The 7,500-nt window shown below is 46.6% G+C and overlaps 6 non-coding genes and 7 pseudogenes across 6 annotated transcripts; all 13 read left to right on the top strand.

Annotated features, from left to right (window-relative positions):
- The first annotated feature begins 307 nt into the window (after window positions 1-307).
- On the top strand, window positions 308-426 carry LOC138254406 (5S ribosomal RNA). Its single transcript, XR_011197069.1, has one exon. It is a non-coding gene; the product is annotated as a 5S ribosomal RNA (ribosomal RNA).
- A 443-nt stretch (window positions 427-869) lies between these two features.
- Window positions 870-988, top strand: LOC138252500 (5S ribosomal RNA). Its single transcript, XR_011195233.1, has one exon. It is a non-coding gene; the product is annotated as a 5S ribosomal RNA (ribosomal RNA).
- A 443-nt stretch (window positions 989-1,431) lies between these two features.
- Window positions 1,432-1,550, top strand: LOC138253207 (5S ribosomal RNA). The gene has a single exon (XR_011195904.1). It is a non-coding gene; the product is annotated as a 5S ribosomal RNA (ribosomal RNA).
- Window positions 1,551-1,994: 444 nt separating this feature from the next.
- On the top strand, window positions 1,995-2,113 carry LOC138257130 (5S ribosomal RNA; annotated as a pseudogene).
- Window positions 2,114-2,559: 446 nt separating this feature from the next.
- Window positions 2,560-2,678, top strand: LOC138256083 (5S ribosomal RNA; annotated as a pseudogene).
- Window positions 2,679-3,121: 443 nt separating this feature from the next.
- On the top strand, window positions 3,122-3,240 carry LOC138256403 (5S ribosomal RNA; annotated as a pseudogene).
- Window positions 3,241-3,686: 446 nt separating this feature from the next.
- LOC138256650 (5S ribosomal RNA) lies at window positions 3,687-3,795 on the top strand (annotated as a pseudogene).
- Window positions 3,796-4,238: 443 nt separating this feature from the next.
- LOC138253206 (5S ribosomal RNA) lies at window positions 4,239-4,357 on the top strand. The gene has a single exon (XR_011195903.1). It is a non-coding gene; the product is annotated as a 5S ribosomal RNA (ribosomal RNA).
- A 444-nt stretch (window positions 4,358-4,801) lies between these two features.
- Window positions 4,802-4,920, top strand: LOC138257129 (5S ribosomal RNA; annotated as a pseudogene).
- A 446-nt stretch (window positions 4,921-5,366) lies between these two features.
- Window positions 5,367-5,485, top strand: LOC138251600 (5S ribosomal RNA). Its single transcript, XR_011195090.1, has one exon. It is a non-coding gene; the product is annotated as a 5S ribosomal RNA (ribosomal RNA).
- Window positions 5,486-5,928: 443 nt separating this feature from the next.
- LOC138252290 (5S ribosomal RNA) lies at window positions 5,929-6,037 on the top strand (annotated as a pseudogene).
- Window positions 6,038-6,483: 446 nt separating this feature from the next.
- LOC138256649 (5S ribosomal RNA) lies at window positions 6,484-6,592 on the top strand (annotated as a pseudogene).
- A 443-nt stretch (window positions 6,593-7,035) lies between these two features.
- Window positions 7,036-7,154, top strand: LOC138253205 (5S ribosomal RNA). Its single transcript, XR_011195902.1, has one exon. It is a non-coding gene; the product is annotated as a 5S ribosomal RNA (ribosomal RNA).
- The last annotated feature ends 346 nt before the right edge of the window (window positions 7,155-7,500 follow it).

The following is a 7,500-nucleotide window of genomic DNA, read 5'->3' as shown; positions in this document are numbered from 1 at the left end:
AATACACTCTTTCCGAAGGAAAATTGAGAATCTTTCTGCACTTCACACTCACCCCAAGCTGGTGGTGGTGAGCTGGTCTGTTGCTGCTTGTGCTGGGCCCTAAAGAAAGGGCAGTCTGAGACTGTGTGTAAGTGCAGATGAAGCGATTGTGAGGCTGGTGCAAAACAGGGTGTGCGATTGGCCCTCCGTAAAAAGTTTCTGAAGGAGGGCAGTTTGTGAACAGTAGAGTGCAGGTGTGTTTGAGAGCAGCAGGCTCCAGACCGGCGGGCTGTCTCAACACAAGAGGCCTGAAACAGGAGTGTGTTCTGCCTACGGCCATACCACTCTGAATGCGCCTGATCTCGTCTGATCTCAGAAGTTAAGCAGCGTCGGGCCTGGTTAGTACTTGGGTGGGAGACTGCCTGGGAATACCAGGTGCTGTAGGCATTTTGCCTCTTGCAGACAGTAGGTGGCGCACGTCTTAGAACAAATGCATAGAATCCTCTCTTATGTTACTTTTCATTTATTATTTCTTCTACTCTTTTTTCATTTCTTAAAATAAATAAAAAAACAGCAATAACACTAAAATACACTCTTTCTGAAGGAAAATTGAGAATCTTTCTGCACTTCACACTCACCCCAAGCTGCTGGTGGTGAGCTGGTCTGCTGCTTGTGCTGAGCCCTAAAGAAAGGGCAGTCTGAGACTGTGTGTAAGTGCAGATGAAGCGATTGCAAGGCTGGTGCAAAACAGGGTGTGTGCTTGGACCTCTGTAAGAAGTTTGTGAAGGAGGGCAGTTTGTGAACAGTAGAGTGCAGGTGTGTTTCAGAGCAGCAGGCTCCAGACCGGTGGGTTGTCTCAACACAAGAGGCCTGAAACAGGAGTGCATTCTGCCTACGGCCATACCACCCTGAATGCACCTGATCTTGTCTGATCTCAGAAGCTAAGCAGAGTCGGGCCTGGTTAGTACTTGGATGGGAGACTGCCTGGGAATACCAGGTGCTGTAGGCATTTTGCCTCTTGCAGACAGGAGGTGGTGCACGTCTTAGAACAAATGCATAGAATCCTCTCTTATGTTACTTTTCATTTATTATTTCTTCTACTCTTTTTTCATTTCTTAAAATAAATAAAAAAACTGCAATAACACTAAAATACACTCTTTCTGAAGGAAAATTGAGAATCTTTCTGCACTTCACACTCACCCCAAGCTGCTGGTGGTGAGCTGGTCTGCTGCTTGTGCTGAGCCCTAAAGAAAGGGCAGTCTGAGACTGTGTGTAAGTGCAGATGAAGCGATTGCAAGGCTGCTGCAAAACAGGGTGTGTGCTTGGCCCTCTGTAAGAAGTTTGTGAAGGAGGGCAGTTTGTGAACAGTAGAGTGCAGGTGTGTTTGAGAGCAGCAGGCTCCAGACCGGTGGGTTGTCTCAACACAAGAGGCCTGAAACAGGAGTGCATTCTGCCTACGGCCATACCACCCTGAATGCACCTGATCTTGTCTGATCTCAGAAGCTAAGCAGAGTCGGGCCTGGTTAGTACTTGGATGGGAGACTGACTGGGAATACCAGGTGCTGTAGGCATTTTGCCTCTTGCAGACAGGAGGTGGTGCACGTCTTAGAACAAATGCATAGAATCCTCTCTTATGTTACTTTTCATTTATTATTTCTTCTACTCTTTTTTCATTTCTTAAAATAAATAAAAAAACAGCAATAACACTAAAATACACTCTTTCTGAAGGAAAATTGAGAATCTTTCTGCACTTCACACTCACCCCAAGCTGCTGGTGGTGAGCTGGTCTGCTGCTTGTGCTGGGCCCTAAAGAAAGGGCAGTCTGAGACTGTGTGTAAGTGCAGATGAAGCGATTGTGAGGCTGGTGCAAAACAGGGTGTGCGATTGGCCCTCTGTAAGAAGTTTGTGAAGGAGGGCAGTTTGTGAACAGTAGAGTGCAGGTGTGTTTGAGAGCAGCAGGCGCCAGACCGGTGGGTTGTCTCAACACAAGAGGCCTGAAACAGGAGTGTGTTTTTGCCTACGGCCATACCACCCTGAATGTGACTGATCTCGTCTGATCTCAGAAGCTAAGCAGCGTCGGGCATGGTTAGTACTTGCATGCGAGACCGCCTGGGAATACCAGGTGCTGTAGGCATTTTGCCTCTTGCAGACAGTAGGTGGTGCACGTCTTAAAACAAATGCATAGAGTCCTCTCTAATGTTACTTTTCATTTATTATTTCTTCTACTCTTTTTTCCTTTCTTAAAATAAATAAAAAAACAGCAATAACACTAAAATACACTCTTTCTGAAGGAAAATTGAGAATCTTTCTGCACTTCACACTCACCCCAAGCTGCTGGTGGTGAGCTGGTCTGTTGCTGCTTGTGCTGGGCCCTAAAGAAAGGGCAGTCTGAGACTGTGTGTAAGTGAAGGTGAAGCAATTGCGAGGCTGGTGCAAAACAGGGTGTGTGCTTGGCCCTCTGTAAGAAGTTTGTGAAGGAGGGCAGTTTGTGAACAGTAGAGTGCAGGTGTGTTTGAGAGCAGCAGGCTCCAGACCTGTGGGTAGTCTCAACACAAGAGGCCTGAAACAGGAGTGTATTCTGCCTACGGCCATACCACCCCGAATGTGCCTGATCTCGTCTGATCTCAGAAGCTAAGCAGCGTCGGGCGTGGTTAGTACTTGGATGGAAGACTGCCTGGGAATACCAGGTGCTGTAGGCATTTTGCCTCTTGCAGACACTAGGTGGTGCACGTCTTAGAACAAATGCATAGAGTCCTCTCTAATGTTACTTTTCCTTTATTATTTCTGCTACTCTTTTTTCCTTTCTTCAAATAAATAAAAAAACAGCAATAACACTAAAATACTCTCTTTCTGAAGGAAAATTGAGAATTTTTCTGCACTTCACACTCACCCCAAACTGCTGGTGCTGAGCTGGTCTGCTGCTTGTGCTGGGCCCTAAAGAAAGGGCAGTCTGAGACTGTGTGTAAGTGAAGGTGAAGCAATTGCGAGGCTGGTGCAAAACAGGGTGTGTGCTTGGCCCTCTGTAAGAAGTTTGTGAAGGAGGGCAGTTTGTGAACAGTAGAGTGCAGGTGTGTTTGAGAGCAGCAGGCTCCAGACCTGTGGGTTGTCTCAACACAAGAGGCCTGAAACAGGAGTGTATTCTGCCTACGGCCATACCACCCCGAATGTGCCTGATCACGTCTGATCTCAGAAGCTAAGCAGCGTCGGGCGTGGTTAGTACTTGGATGGAAGACTGCCTGGGAATACCAGGTGCTGTAGGCATTTTGCCTCTTGCAGACAGTAGGTGGTGCACGTCTTAGAACAAATGCATAGAGTCCTCTCTAATGTTACTTTTCATTTATTATTTCTTCTACTCTTTTTTCCTTTCTTAAAATAAATAAAAAAACAGCAATAACACTAAAATACACTCTTTCCGAAGGAAAATTGAGAATCTTTCTGCACTTCACACTCACCCCAAGCTGCTGGTGGTGAGCTGGTCTGTTGCTGCTTGTGCTGGGCCCTAAAGAAAGGGCAGTCTGAGACTGTGTGTAAGTGCAGATGAAGCGATTGTGAGGCTGGTGCAAAACAGGGTGTGCGATTGGCCCTCCGTAAAAAGTTTCTGAAGGAGGGCAGTTTGTGAACAGTAGAGTGCAGGTGTGTTTGAGAGCAGCAGGCTCCAGACCGGCGGGCTGTCTCAACACAAGAGGCCTGAAACAGGAGTGTATTCTGCCTACGGCCATACCACTCTGAATGCGCCTGATCTCAGAAGCTAAGCAGCGTCGGGCCTGGTTAGTACTTGGGTGGGAGACTGCCTGGGAATACCAGGTGCTGTAGGCATTTTGCCTCTTGCAGACAGTAGGTGGTGCACGTCTTAGAACAAATGCATAGAATCCTCTCTTATGTTACTTTTCATTTATTATTTCTTCTACTCTTTTTTCATTTCTTAAAATAAATAAAAAAACTGCAATAACACTAAAATACACTCTTTCTGAAGGAAAATTGAGAATCTTTCTGCACTTCACACTCACCCCAAGCTGCTGGTGGTGAGCTGGTCTGCTGCTTGTGCTGAGCCCTAAAGAAAGGGCAGTCTGAGACTGTGTGTAAGTGCAGATGAAGCGATTGCAAGGCTGCTGCAAAACAGGGTGTGTGCTTGGCCCTCTGTAAGAAGTTTGTGAAGGAGGGCAGTTTGTGAACAGTAGAGTGCAGGTGTGTTTGAGAGCAGCAGGCTCCAGACCGGTGGGTTGTCTCAACACAAGAGGCCTGAAACAGGAGTGCATTCTGCCTACGGCCATACCACCCTGAATGCACCTGATCTTGTCTGATCTCAGAAGCTAAGCAGAGTCGGGCCTGGTTAGTACTTGGATGGGAGACTGACTGGGAATACCAGGTGCTGTAGGCATTTTGCCTCTTGCAGACAGGAGGTGGTGCACGTCTTAGAACAAATGCATAGAATCCTCTCTTATGTTACTTTTCATTTATTATTTCTTCTACTCTTTTTTCATTTCTTAAAATAAATAAAAAAACAGCAATAACACTAAAATACACTCTTTCTGAAGGAAAATTGAGAATCTTTCTGCACTTCACACTCACCCCAAGCTGCTGGTGGTGAGCTGGTCTGCTGCTTGTGCTGGGCCCTAAAGAAAGGGCAGTCTGAGACTGTGTGTAAGTGCAGATGAAGCGATTGTGAGGCTGGTGCAAAACAGGGTGTGCGATTGGCCCTCTGTAAGAAGTTTGTGAAGGAGGGCAGTTTGTGAACAGTAGAGTGCAGGTGTGTTTGAGAGCAGCAGGCGCCAGACCGGTGGGTTGTCTCAACACAAGAGGCCTGAAACAGGAGTGTGTTTTTGCCTACGGCCATACCACCCTGAATGTGACTGATCTCGTCTGATCTCAGAAGCTAAGCAGCGTCGGGCATGGTTAGTACTTGCATGCGAGACCGCCTGGGAATACCAGGTGCTGTAGGCATTTTGCCTCTTGCAGACAGTAGGTGGTGCACGTCTTAAAACAAATGCATAGAGTCCTCTCTAATGTTACTTTTCATTTATTATTTCTTCTACTCTTTTTTCCTTTCTTAAAATAAATAAAAAAACAGCAATAACACTAAAATACACTCTTTCTGAAGGAAAATTGAGAATCTTTCTGCACTTCACACTCACCCCAAGCTGCTGGTGGTGAGCTGGTCTGTTGCTGCTTGTGCTGGGCCCTAAAGAAAGGGCAGTCTGAGACTGTGTGTAAGTGCAGATGAAGCGATTGTGAGGCTGGTGCAAAACAGGGTGTGCGATTGGCCCTCTGTAAGAAGTTTGTGAAGGAGGGCAGTTTGTGAACAGTAGAGTGCAGGTGTGTTTGAGAGCAGCAGGCTCCAGACCGGCGGGCTGTCTCAACACAAGAGGCCTGAAACAGGAGTGTATTCTGCCTATGGCCATACCACCCTGAATGCGCCTGATCTCGTCTGATCTCAGAAGCTAAGCAGAGTCGGGCCTGGTTAGTACTTGGATGGGAGACTGCCTGGGAATACCAGGTGCTGTAGGCATTTTGCTTCTTGCAGACAGTAGGTGGTGCACGTCTTAGAACAAATGCATAGAGTCCTCTCTAATGTTACTTTTCCTTTATTATTTCTTCTACTCTTTTTTCCTTTCTTCAAATAAATAAAAAAACAGCAATAACACTAAAATACACTCTTTCTGAAGGAAAATTGAGAATTTTTCTGCACTTCACACTCACCCCAAGCTGCTGGTGCTGAGCTGGTCTGCTGCTTGTGCTGGGCCCTAAAGAAAGGGCAGTCTGAGACTGTGTGTAAGTGAAGGTGAAGCAATTGCGAGGCTGGTGCAAAACAGGGTGTGTGCTTGGCCCTCTGTAAGAAGTTTGTGAAGGAGGGCAGTTTGTGAACAGTAGAGTGCAGGTGTGTTTGAGAGCAGTAGGCTCCAGACCTGTGGGTTGTCTCAACACAAGAGGCCTGAAACAGGAGTGTATTCTGCCTACGGCCATACCACCCCAAATGTGTCTGATCTCAGAAGCTAAGCAGCGTCGGGCCTGGTTAGTACTTGGATGGAAGACTGCCTGGGAAAACCAGGTGCTGTAGGCATTTTGCCTCTTGCAGACAGTAGGTGGTGCACATCTTAGAACAAATGCATAGAGTCCTCTCTAATGTTACTTTTCATTTATTATTTCTTCTACTCTTTTTTCCTTTCTTAAAATAAATAAAAAAACAGCAATAACACTAAAATACACTCTTTCCGAAGGAAAATTGAGAATCTTTCTGCACTTCACACTCACCCCAAGCTGCTGGTGGTGAGCTGGTCTGTTGCTGCTTGTGCTGGGCCCTAAAGAAAGGGCAGTCTGAGACTGTGTGTAAGTGCAGATGAAGCGATTGTGAGGCTGGTGCAAAACAGGGTGTGCGATTGGCCCTCCGTAAAAAGTTTCTGAAGGAGGGCAGTTTGTGAACAGTAGAGTGCAGGTGTGTTTGAGAGCAGCAGGCTCCAGACCGGCGGGCTGTCTCAACACAAGAGGCCTGAAACAGGAGTGTATTCTGCCTACGGCCATACCACTCTGAATGCGCCTGATCTCAGAAGCTAAGCAGCGTCGGGCCTGGTTAGTACTTGGGTGGGAGACTGCCTGGGAATACCAGGTGCTGTAGGCATTTTGCCTCTTGCAGACAGTAGGTGGTGCACGTCTTAGAACAAATGCATAGAATCCTCTCTTATGTTACTTTTCATTTATTATTTCTTCTACTCTTTTTTCATTTCTTAAAATAAATAAAAAAACAGCAATAACACTAAAATACACTCTTTCTGAAGGAAAATTGAGAATCTTTCTGCACTTCACACTCACCCCAAGCTGCTGGTGGTGAGCTGGTCTGCTGCTTGTGCTGAGCCCTAAAGAAAGGGCAGTCTGAGACTGTGTGTAAGTGCAGATGAAGCGATTGCAAGGCTGCTGCAAAACAGGGTGTGTGCTTGGCCCTCTGTAAGAAGTTTGTGAAGGAGGGCAGTTTGTGAACAGTAGAGTGCAGGTGTGTTTGAGAGCAGCAGGCTCCAGACCGGTGGGTTGTCTCAACACAAGAGGCCTGAAACAGGAGTGCATTCTGCCTACGGCCATACCACCCTGAATGCACCTGATCTTGTCTGATCTCAGAAGCTAAGCAGAGTCGGGCCTGGTTAGTACTTGGATGGGAGACTGACTGGGAATACCAGGTGCTGTAGGCATTTTGCCTCTTGCAGACAGGAGGTGGTGCACGTCTTAGAACAAATGCATAGAATCCTCTCTTATGTTACTTTTCATTTATTATTTCTTCTACTCTTTTTTCATTTCTTAAAATAAATAAAAAAACAGCAATAACACTAAAATACACTCTTTCTGAAGGAAAATTGAGAATCTTTCTGCACTTCACACTCACCCCAAGCTGCTGGTGGTGAGCTGGTCTGTTGCTGCTTGTGCTGGGCCCTAAAGAAAGGGCAGTCTGAGACTGTGTGTAAGTGCAGATGAAGCGATTGTGAGGCTGGTGCAAAACAGGGTGTGCGATTGGCCCTCTGTAAGAAGTTTGTGAAGGAG

This window comes from Pleurodeles waltl, chromosome 8 (assembly GCF_031143425.1).
Source record: "Pleurodeles waltl isolate 20211129_DDA chromosome 8, aPleWal1.hap1.20221129, whole genome shotgun sequence".
Taxonomy (NCBI): domain Eukaryota; kingdom Metazoa; phylum Chordata; class Amphibia; order Caudata; family Salamandridae; genus Pleurodeles; species Pleurodeles waltl.
Note: the sequence above shows the minus strand (reverse complement) of the source record. Positions and strands in the feature narration are given on the sequence as shown.